The sequence below is a fragment of the Oratosquilla oratoria genome, chromosome 42, assembly GCF_046742065.1.
Source record: "Oratosquilla oratoria isolate Oo_2021 chromosome 42, ASM4674206v1, whole genome shotgun sequence".
Classification (NCBI taxonomy): Eukaryota; Metazoa; Arthropoda; class Malacostraca; order Stomatopoda; family Squillidae; genus Oratosquilla; species Oratosquilla oratoria.
This window is the reverse complement of record NC_134818.1, coordinates 13645902-13655901: the sequence shown is the minus strand read 5'-3', so window position 1 is coordinate 13655901 and position 10000 is coordinate 13645902. Positions and strand designations below refer to the sequence as shown.

Here is a 10000-nt window from a genome sequence, read left to right as displayed (position 1 = left end):
CCACCCATTTCATCCCTAAATACACTCCACACCCCTCCCACCCTTCCTCTCATCTGAGCACCTCCTGGATGACGGGTCATCCCTGCACCCTGCCCACCGCCCTGGGTCAGAAGCAGTGTCGCAAGACACAGTACATCCACAGCGAGGCCGCTTCATTTAATCGGCGACCCCCCCTCTCCGTCCCCCTTTGCATATAAGGTGAGGACGGGGAGAAATCCCTTCGGGCTGCTGCGTCAAAATTTACCCCCACACACTACCCCCCCCCCCACGTCCCCGCCCAGTCCTCCTCCTGCAGTCACAACATCAGCCAGCCACAACCCTTCTCCCCTCACCTCGGTCTACCGTCCTCTCCCTTCCTTCCTCAACAGACATTCCCCTCTTCCCCAAAGCCCCCTTCACCCCATCCATCCACCTCATCCTAGGACGTCCCCTCATGTTCACTCCCTCACATCTGCCTTCCATACCTCTTTTACTAGTCTTGGGCCTATATATGTATGTATGTATATATATATGTATGTATATATATGTATGTATATATATATGTATATATATATGTATGTATATATATATGTATATATATATATGTATGTATATATATATATATAATATACATGCATGTATATATGTATATATATATGCTTGTATATATGTATATATATGCTTGTATATATGTATATATATGCATGTATATATATGTGTATGTATATATTATGTATATATGTATGTATACAGTGTATGTATATGTATGTATATATATATATGTATATATATGTATATATGTGCATATATATGTATGTATATATATATGTATGTATATATATATGTATAAATGTATATATGTATAAATGTATGTATATATATATAAATGTATATATGTATGTGCATATATGTATATATATATATGTATGTATATATATATGTATATATGTATGTATATATATATGTATATATGTATATATATATATATGTATATATGTATATATATATGTATATATATATATTTATATATATGTATATATATATATTTATATATATGTATATATATATTTATGTGTGTATGTGTGTATATATATGTATGCATATATATATAATATATATATACATATGTATATGTATATGTATATATGTATCTATATATACATATGTATATGTATATATATGCATATATGTATATATGTATATATGTATACATATAGATACATATATATATATATATGCATATATGTATATATGTATATATGTATACATATAGATACATATATATATATATATATATATATATTAACAAGGTACATGAACATATACAGAACCTCTATACATACCGGTATAGATATGAATCATATAAATTATTAGTTACATATATATGTAACTAATAATTGATGTGATTCATATCTATTCCGGTATGTATAGAGGTTCTATATATGTTCATGTACCTTGTTAATAGGTCAGAATGTAATTATAAGAAAATACTTCAGTTTTTTTTTTCATTTGTGGTAATTTTGCATATATTGTTTCACACCGACGTGAAAGCTCCGCACTGCCGACTCTCACTTTTTCGGTATTACGTTTTGATGAACCAAAAACAAGTTGCGTGTTGACAAGAATACTGAAAATCATATAAAGAAATAAACAAATTCATACGAGCTTGAGCGTGTAACCTTATGTATAAAAGTCAAATAACCAAAACTCTTTGTGATCTTGAAATGATCAAGATGATCATCTTCCCTCAGTCTTGTACACCTCTGAGAGACGAAGAGACTCTGAGGTACTCAATTAACTGAGACTCAAGAAGACCTCTGAATATTAATTAGAAAACACTTACAGGAACCGCTTGGTCTTGAAGGGAGGGCTCTCTTCCTGGTATGAGAGTTTGAATTAATGAAAATTCTTGGATGAATAAAGAAGCAACCATGGTTGTAGTTATAAAAAATTCGCAGTAATGTGGTCTCTCTCTCTCTCTCTCTCTCTCTCTCTCTCTCTCTCTCTCTCTCTCTCTCTCTCTCTCTCTCTCTCTCTCTCTCTCTCTCTCTCTCTCTCTCTCTCTCCATCACTCTCTCTTTTTATCTCTTTTTATCTCTCTCTCTCTCTCTCCGTCTCTCTCTCCGTCTCTCTTTCCCCCCTCTTTCTCCCTCTCTCAAAAATAAACAAATAAATTAATAAACAGATAAATAAACAAATAAATAAGCAAAAATTCTGGTTTCCCTCTATTCTGTTTCCCACCTTCAATTTTTCCTTTACCATTTCTATGATTCCGTTTAGTCGTTGCAATATTGCCCACGAAAATGAAAACGCTGATTATTTCTAATTGAATTATCTACTGTATCTGTACAACAAAAGGTTTCCCTCTTATAAGGGAGATAGCTAGCTAAGACGTAGACGAATAATGACTTCAGGAATTGCAATAAGGGGCTCACCTTTTATCATTATTGACAAATAATATCTATATGGTCAACACTCTTCATATTAAACTTTCTCCTGTGCATTTAACATTAGAAAATAAGATACTTCTAGGATATTCAACATTAAGTTAACATGATCAATATTAGGGCTCTACTGTAATCAATATTGACAAACAATATCTATATTGTCAAGAATCTTCATATGGAACTTTTGTCTCTCCTGTGCTTTTAACATTGGAAGATATGAATATCATTCAAGGATATTTAGCACCAAGCTAACATGATCAATATTAGGGGCTCTCCTGTAATCATTATTGTCAGACAATATCTATTGTCAATACTCGTCATATTAAACTTTCGTCTCTCCTGTACATTTAACATTAGAAAAAATGAAGATCCTTTCAGGATATTTATCATCAAGCTAACGTGATCAATATTAATTAAATATCGTAAAATATTGTCAATATTTATTGTGTGCTAATGTGATGACTGTTTCACTGAAGGGCCATTAGAATCAGTACTTCGATCTAATCAAGGAACACGAACGTTTGAGGACTTAAGCCTTTAAGCTATCTGGGTTCTTCCGACTTTGAAATATTAATTTCGAACTTGATAATTGTTTCATGAAAAAAAGTGGAGGGTGGACCTAACGCATTACTACATGGAGGCAGAAGACGCAAATAATAATTCATTCTTATTATTTTTAATTCTTTTTTTGGTCTGTTTTTATGTTGATAGTTGATTCTAAGTAAACAAAGAATTTTCAAACAATATTAGATGGTAAGAGACTTTCTAGGATTATATTATAAAAACATTATTTTCTCCCTCAATATAAAGACAGTACAGGGTGGAATCTAGCGCCTGCAAACACAGACACACACATACACACACACACACACACACACACACACACACACACACACACACACACACACACACACACACACACACACACACACACACACACACACACACACACACATCCGCGCGCACACATGCACACACAACACAGCGCAACACAACACAACACAACACAACACAACACAACACAACACAACACAACACAACACAACACAACACAACACAACACAGAACGCAACGCAGTTACACAAATGCACCTCAACAATATGTCCTTCATTTTTATGCATCCCATTTGTTGTCAATGATTATGAAATGAGAGATAATGTGCATATTAGGGTTGTTTTCAAACGACGAGGTCATCCTGAATTATTACCCAAAAAATATTGAGTCTCTGTCTGTCTGTCTGTCTATGTGTCTGTGTCTGTCTGTCTATCTGTCTGTTTGTCTCTCTCTTTCACTGCCTTTTTCTCACTGCCTTTCTCTCTCTTCATCTCTCTCTCTCACTGCCTTCTCTCTCTCTCTCTCTCTCTCTCTCTCTCTCTCTCTCTCTCTCTCTCTCTCTCACTGCCTTCTCTCTCTCTCCGCCCCCCCCCTCTCTCTCTCTCTCTCTCTCTCTCTCTCTCTCTCTCTCTCTCTCGTTCTCTCTCTCTTTCTCTCTCTCTCTTTCTCTCGCTCTCGGTCTCTCTCTCTCGCTCTCGGTCTCTCTCTCGCTCTCGCTCTCGGGGTCTCTCTCTCTCTCTCTCTCTCTCTCTCTCTCTCTCTCTCTCTCTCTCTCTCTCTCTCTCTCTCTCTCTCTCTCTCTCTCACCCTCACTCTCGCCCTCTCTCCCTCCCCTCACTCCCCTCTTTTCTGTGTGCATGTAACAATGCGTGTGCATGTATGTGTCCGCATGTCTATCTGTACATATGTTTCTTTTTGTTATCGGTCTACGAAGATATTCATTCATAAAGAAATAGATTCTTATCGTGTGGCTTACTTGCCACGCCTCCTTTTTTTTTATTTTTATTATTATTATTTTTTTCATCTTTTTAATAGCCAACTACTGGCTGCTTTTATGGTGTTCTTTTAGGAAGGACGACGCGAGGCATCCTTTGTTCCTTATCGTAGTAAAATACAAAAGGTAGCCAACAGCACTGCCAGCAAGAAACTGACTCGACCAGTGTCTGGTTCAGTTCATGTTCTACTTCAAAGTTATATTGAGCAGGAAACATATGATTTTTTATCTTAACAATAAGAGGATTTAGCTTCCATCAATGTTTAAGTGAGAATTACATTCTGATTGGGATTTTGATTTTGAAATTCCGTGCTGATGTTCTTTGGGCGTAACAAAATGTGCTGCTATGAATATATGGATGATAATGTGATGTTTTCTTTTATATCTTATTATGTAGTTACTTTTAGTTCAGTTAATATTCTAAGGTATTCTTTTTCTGATGGACTCTTGATTTTTAATTCTAAGTTTGAGGTAATAATTCTAGTTGTTGATTGAGTGGTTTGTTTTTCCATAGTATTAATAAAATAATAATTTATATATAACATATTATTTTGTATAAATATAACACTAGATTCTAGATATGGAAATAACAAACAAAAGTTTACCGATGTATTTTTCTATAGGGTCCTATGATATGTAATCTTTCTCATATTTATACACCAGAATGATTTTCTTGTAATAAAGCATAAGTATTTTTTAAGTATTTGGTTTTGTGCTAGAAGTTTTTTGTGAAGGAAAAATTACATAAAGCCAAGTCATTTCACTTTTAGAATTTTGGTTGCGTAGCTAGAATTTGTAGACTGGTACAGATGTAATTATAAAAAATATTAGTTTCCTATGATATACTTTTCCTGAAACAGAAGATTTTTTGTAGAGATATTTTACATAACACAAATTCTAGAAATTTGATTGCAGAGCTAGAATTTGCAGACTGGTACAGATTTAATTAAAAAGATATTAGTTTCCTATGATATACTTTTCCTGAAATAGACGAATTTTTGTAAATATTTTACATAACAAATTCTAGAAATTTGATTGCATAGCTAGAATTATAGAACAGACGGGTACAGATGTAATTATAAAAAAATATCAATTTCCTATGAAATGGTTTTCCTGAAATAAACGAATTTTTGTAGATATATTTTACATAACACAAATTCTAGAAATTTGATTGCATATCCAGAATTATAGAACAGGTTGGTACAGATGTAATTATAAAAAAATATTAGTTTCCTATGATATACTTTTCCTGAAATAGAATATTTTTGTAGAGATATTTTATATAACACAAATTCTAGAAATTTTATGGCATAGCTAGAATTATAGAAGAGACTGGTACAGATGTAATTATAAGAAATATTAATTTCCTATGAAATAGTTTTCCTGAAATAGAAGAATTTTTTTGTACAGATATTTTTTACATAACACAAATTCTAGAAATTTGATTGTATAGCTAGAATCATAAAGCAGATTGGTGCAGATGAAAAAAAATATGTTTCCTATGAAACAGTTTTTCTGAAAGAAGAATTTTTTTGTACAGATATTTTTTACATAACACAAATTCTAGAAATTTGATTGTATATCTAGAATCATAAAGCAGATGAAAAATATATGTTTCCTATGAAACAGTTTTTCTGAAATAGAAGAATTTTTTTGTACAGATATTTTTTACATAACACAAATTCTAGAAATCTTATTGCATAGGTACGATCTAGTACAACTCACTCTTGGTGTATGAGATGGCCTCTGGGATTATGCTGACACACCATTGGCACTCTCAAAGAACGAAATGGCTCGTTGGCAAGACGTTGGCATTAAAAGGGAGGAATTAATTCTGCAGAGAACATTGAGTGGGGACACTCCAGGAAAAGGGATTGAAGGATAATCAGTGAAAAATGGAACGTTGAACCGAATGGCTGTAAAGGAGTTGAACTGATGAATAGGGAATCAGATAAAAGCACTGGTGTTGTTCATGTCAACTGGGGGTGGATCAAAGATGAAACCAACTTGATTGATACCAGTTTTTGACCTTAGTGTAAAAAACAAAAAAAAAAAAAAAAAAAACGGGAGGGGTGTGTGTGTGTGTGTGTGTTAAGGTCTGTCGACAGAAAAAATATATGAGAGTGTAATTCATTATCCGTTAATAGGTAATCAAACTAGGCTTAGCCCTTGACCCAGCCGAGGCAATAGAATTAAATCTCGTCGTATGGCGAGAGAGAGAGAGAGAGAGAGAGAGAGAGAGAGAGAGAAAAAGAGAAAAAGAGAAAAAGAGAGAGAGAGAGAGAGAGAGAGAGAGAGAGAAAGAAGCAGATAGATCGGTAGAGAGGTAGATAGACAGGCAAAGAGAGAGAAAGAGAGAAAGAACAAACATGAAAGCAAACGAGCAAATCAAATCAAAGCAAAACAAAGCAAAGCAAAGCTTGTGCAACGAAAGGAGAAGTTGGCAATTTTATGCAAAATCCCTAAAGTGTACCGTGTTCGAGCCCCACAGTCACCGAAGACGTCCATTTGATCCGGAAGTTGGAGAGCATAGGTCAAAGGTCACGACCTCGGTTGCAGCAAGGCATCCTCTGATACGAGTTCTTTGTCTCGTTACTCACATGTAAACAAAAACAACTTTTGGGCTGACACCATTATCAACATGATAAAAAAAACAGTACCAAGAAACTGGAACACAAACAACCATCCTCAAAGTCAAACAACACTGCATACATAAATGGCAAAGGTTTTATGACCGACACAAAGACTAACATTAAACATGACCATTAGTAAACACAAATTTATCATTAAAACGCGCAAAAAAGAACATAAATTATACCCCTTCACCCCCCAATTTTTTTTTACATATATATATATAATATACATGAGAAACCACATGAACTTGTGATTCTAATTATGCAGAAAAACCACCAAGGAAAATAATAAATATAATGATCCAGCGCTTTCGTCTATTCAGACATCCTCATGGTACATGAGGATGTCTGAATAGACGAAAGTGCTCGGTCATCAATATACTTATTATTTTCCTTGGTGGTTTTTCTATACACATACACACACACACACACACACACACACACACACACACACACACACACACACACACACACACACACACACACACACACACACACACACATATATATATATATATTATATAAAAACACACACACACACACATGAGCACCACCCCCATCACCTTTCCACTCCCTCTTCCTACCACAACCCTTCACCGGCACCACCGAATATCGACACAACAGATCGATGGCCATCCTTCCTTTATTATTCTTTAAAGTGTTTTCCTATTTTTTGTTCTTTCATTAATTGATGAGCTTCGATTTCCTATGGATGTCGAGATGAGACTCAGGGAATTTGTCCAAAGCCAAAGGACCCATTCTTTTGATAAATATCGTAAAGAAAAGAAACAAGATGGAAGAAGTCTAAGGGTCAGCCATACTATCAGTATGATCGGAAAATGAGAGATTTAAATTTTGTAGCAGAACGGAGGGGTAATGGAAATTAAAAAAACTATAACTATTATTATTATTATCTGATCTTATTTATTTATTGTTATTTTTATTTATTTATGTTTATATATTTACTATTTATTAATTTACTTGATCAATTTATCTATAATTATTATTATTATTGTTGTTGTTGTTGTTGTTGTTGTTGTTGTTGGTGGTGGTGGTGGTGGTGTAATTGGTGTTATTTGTGTTATTATTTATTTACCTATTAACTATTTATATATTCATCTATTTATCTACCTATTTGTATATTTGTTTGTTTGATTGGAAATTAAACCCATTTGAAGATTCAGACTAACGAACCCAGTTGCCAGGGGATAAATGTTTTTTAGAACAAGGAGAAACACCCAAGACAACAAAAGACTTTAATGGAACACCCCATCCGTTCCCAAAGGTTTACGACCTACCTATTGACCTGTTCGGGAGTATTGTTGACTAACATAATCACTCTGTTAAAAACTACTTCAATTAAACATTGAAACTATTTTGAATATTTTGTTTTATTTAGGAAAAGGCAAATTTCTTTAGTTTTAAGGGGTATCTATGAGTAAACGATATGATATTTTTTTCGACTTAAAGATTCTCTGGTTAATGTGTAGTAAGCAGACGACTTCTTTGTGTTAGGTCTCAAACTAGCGTATAAAAAATATAATCGTAATATTTTTAGGTCTCAAACTAGCCTACAAAAAATATAAACATATAATGTTTTTTAAGGTCTCAAACTAGTGTACAAAAATGTAAACAGATGATATTTTTAGGTCTCAACCTAGCCTACATAAAATATAAAAAGAAATATTTTTTTTTAAGTCTCAAACTAGCTTACAAAAATATGAACATATAATATTTTTAGGTCTTAAAAAGCCTACAAAAATATAAACAGATAATATTTTTAGGTCTCAAACTAGCCTACAAAAAATATAAACATATAATAATTTTTAGGTCTCAAACTAGCATACAAAAATATAAACATCTATAATATTTTTCAGGTCTCAAACTAACATACAAGTAAAAATGCATACAGATATGATATCATTTGACGATCAGAATGTTATTGACAGTCTCGCAAGTCGTTCATCTATAATCCTAATATTACATAAAAAAACATAAAAAATAAATAAAATAGATAAAAAAATAAATAAAAGCGTGATTGTTTTATGTAGATCACATACGACATTATGAAACAATAGATGCCTTGCCTAAGTAGTTTCACTTTGATTGATATTTTTGATATGATTATGGAAATGTCGCAATGAAATGGACATGCTTATTTCATTTATGGCTAATGCAATATACAAATTGCACGGGTACTAATTACAAACATTACATTAGGTGCAATTTGATTGGGATATTGGTCAGCGATGGGTGTATTTGTTCTTTACGTAATGAATTCGTGCTTCTACGGATGCCAATATTTACTTAAACAGAACAAGAGAAGAGAGGAAAGACTGTTGTGGGATTAAAAATAAAATATGAGGAACTGCGGAAGGAGTGATTTTTTTGGAACTGCAAGAAACTGCAAATAACTGAGATGACAGGACACCGCGAATAATCGAGACAGTAGAAGACCGCGAATAATCGAGGCAGTAGAAGACCGCGCATAAGGAGGGTAACGTGGGACCATGAAACGGTGACTAAGAGAAGGTGCCGCGCATGCTAAGAGGGGATTATAGGGAACGGGACAGAGGGGAAGTGTCACGCAAGGGCGGGGGGAGAAGAAGGGGAAGGAAGGTAAGGAGAGGGGAGATAAGGAGAGGGGAGATAAGGAGATGGGGAGGTAAAGAGAGGGGATGTAAGAAGAGGAGAGGTACTGAGAAAGGAGGTAAGGAGAAGGGAGGTAAAGAGATGGGGAGGTAAAGAAAGGGGATGTAAGAAGAGGAGAGGTAATGAGAAGGGAGGTAAGGAGAAGAGAGATAAGGAGAGGGGAGGTAAGGAGATGGGGAGGTAAAGAAAGGGGATGTAAGGAGAGGAGAGTTAATGAGAAGGGAGATAAGGAGAAGGGAGGTAAGAAAAGGGGAGGTGAAAGTATGTAAGTTGAGTGGAGGTGAAAGAGGGGGGGGTTGGAGATGAAAGAGGGAGAGGGGATCAGAAGGACTTTTTTTAAGGGAAGGAGAATGAAATCATTATTGAGGAAAGAGTATGGAGAAGAAGTCTCACAGGGCGAGAGGAGGAAGATGAAAAAATTCGAAACAGAGGACAGGAGGAAAGGACTCGGAGGGAGGGGA

General features: G+C 34.6%; 1 long non-coding RNA gene across 1 annotated transcript in view; it reads left to right on the top strand.

Moving 5' to 3' along the window:
- The window catches only part of LOC143021329 (uncharacterized), a 323620-nt gene that overhangs the window by 244181 nt on the left and 69439 nt on the right, over positions 1 to 10000 (top strand). The gene's annotated exons all lie outside the window — the stretch shown is intronic.